The sequence below is a fragment of the Salvelinus sp. IW2-2015 genome, linkage group LG35 (genome assembly GCF_002910315.2).
Source record: "Salvelinus sp. IW2-2015 linkage group LG35, ASM291031v2, whole genome shotgun sequence".
Classification (NCBI taxonomy): Eukaryota; Metazoa; Chordata; class Actinopteri; order Salmoniformes; family Salmonidae; genus Salvelinus; species Salvelinus sp. IW2-2015.
In genome coordinates, this window is record NC_036874.1 from 13277871 (window position 1) to 13280113 (window position 2243).

General features: G+C 46.4%; 1 pseudogene; it reads right to left on the bottom strand.

The window, feature by feature from the left end:
- Nucleotides 1-211: 211 nt before the first annotated feature.
- LOC111958696 (protein argonaute-1-like) overlaps nt 212-2243 on the bottom strand; it is a 19278-nt pseudogene continuing 17246 nt past the window's right edge.

The following is a 2243-nucleotide window of genomic DNA, read 5'->3' on the forward strand; positions in this document are numbered from 1 at the left end:
GCTTGGAACAGAACACTGCATCCGCCGTGCGGATAGGTAAGAGGCAGCATGTGGTGGTGGCAGTCAAAAGTCTCGGGGCAGCTCAGCGCCGTTTTCCTCCCCTCCGTATTGCATACATAGGAGTGTGGAAGGTCGCATACAATAATAACCTCCCCCCCCCCTCCTCTTTTCTTTAAAAAAAATTCAACATAAAAAACACATCCTGGTAAAGTAAAATACAAATAACACTTAATAATATCAACAATGATAATAATAACCTTCTGTGCAGGGACGCTGCAGTCTGCCTGGGTTGATCAGGTGAGGGATGTATAGTTCTGGTACTGGGGTGGTTTGGCTGTGGTGGGTCAGTCAAGAGAGGGTATGTGGAGTGTGTGGGTGGTCACAGCCATGGAGGGAGGAGGAGAGGTGGAAGGCTTCCWGTGGGCTCCCRRGCCCCTCACCGAGGGATGGTGAGTCTTAAGGACAGTGGTGGTGATGGTGGTGTGGGGTGGTGCTCAGGCGAAGTACATGGTCCTCAGCGTGTCGTGGTGTATCTGCACCGCCTTGGCCAGAGCCTGGGGGTCCCGACCGTTACTCTGCCCAGAGACATGGCTGCCCTCCCCACTACAGTAAGGACAGAAAGACACAGGACGCAATAAGTACCGAATAAGATCTAGAAATGATATGGTGCTTATCTTCTTCATTCATTTTAGGTTGAGGCATACAGCTGGATCTACACAACGGATGGCATGGAACTTGAATTCATCTTAACAATTAGACTACATTTGAAGTCTTAAACATCTGACAACAGATTTAAGTGGAATGTCCCTTTAAACGTTAACTAGACCACCATGCTCACCTGTCGTGCTCCTTGTCCACCAGATGGTAGCGGGCACGGAAGGCCACGAGGCGGGCATAGTAGGCTGGCGCGGGGATGGAGACGGAGCGGGTACAGCGCACGTAGGTGTGGCACAGCTGGTAGGTGAGGATTTGCAGCTCGTCGGCGGTGAAACGATTGTCGTCCCACAGGACGTAGTAATGCGAGGGCCGACTAGTCCCCTCCAGAGTGGGCAGAACATTTCAACACTCAAGAGGGGGAGGATTACTTGAAAACATGAATAACTATATGTTTTTAAACCTGCTCTTTTAAAGTTTTTCATATGCACTGTTTTAACTTACATTCATTGTTATGTTTTATGTTGTGTATCGTGTAAATATATGCATGCTGCTTTGTTGGAGATGTAACTCTCAATGTGATTTCTATGGTTAAATAAATAATAAAATAAAAGTATACAAATTAAATAGCCATGGAGCCACAAAGGAGCGTTAAAGAGCTGTATGTGACTCAAGAGCCAGAAGGTTTAGAATGGCTCAGGTTAGACAAACACAGCTGGACAGCAGCAGGAAGCTCATCCCCACTCACCTGTATACCCGCGTGACTACAAAGGTAGAAGTCAAACTCAAACGGGTGAGTGATGCTGGTGTCCACTGTGGTCCCTGCAGGAATGTTACCACTCTTCCCGATCTACAGAAAAAGACAACACAGGACAACGATATTTCATTACAAACGCTTATCCTAACATTACAACCGCAGACCACATCAAATAAGCTCACAGGCCGCATTTGGCCCGCGTGCCGATAGTTTGAGACCCCTGTTCTAGAGTGAAACCTATAAAGCATGATATAGTTATGGTTAGAATAGCTCTGATTGTTGACTCACTCTCTCAGACTTGTCGGCACAGAAGAGGCGTGTGTGGTGGCGCTTCTGGACCACGATGTAGGTGATACCAGGCTGGTAGTCCTTCTCCAGCTTGATGCACGCATCCCTGATGGCCAGAAGCTCATAGTGGAGTATCTATGCAAAAAATATATATAATTTACTCGTTATCTGTCCAAATGATATCTTTAGAGGTAGTTGCATTGCTCCTCTCTTTCTATAACTCTTCCCAGTATTGTGTATTATTGTCACGCTATACTATATCAAATCATACTTATTCAGAGATGAACTACGTACCATTACTTTAGTGCTATAAACTACTAGGCCTATTGGTCAAAGTGATGGAAAATATAGTGATCTGGCCAATCCAACTCTGTCACTTATAAATAATGAAAAATGGATCCCCATCTCTATTGACAACCATTTATAACCCCCAGCGACAGAGACCAGTAAGTACCTGTGGCAGCTGCCCCTCAGGCACTCCGTCCCTGTAGAAGATGATCCTGGTGGGCTTGAAGCGGGTCGACTTGTAGAACTGGATCAGCAG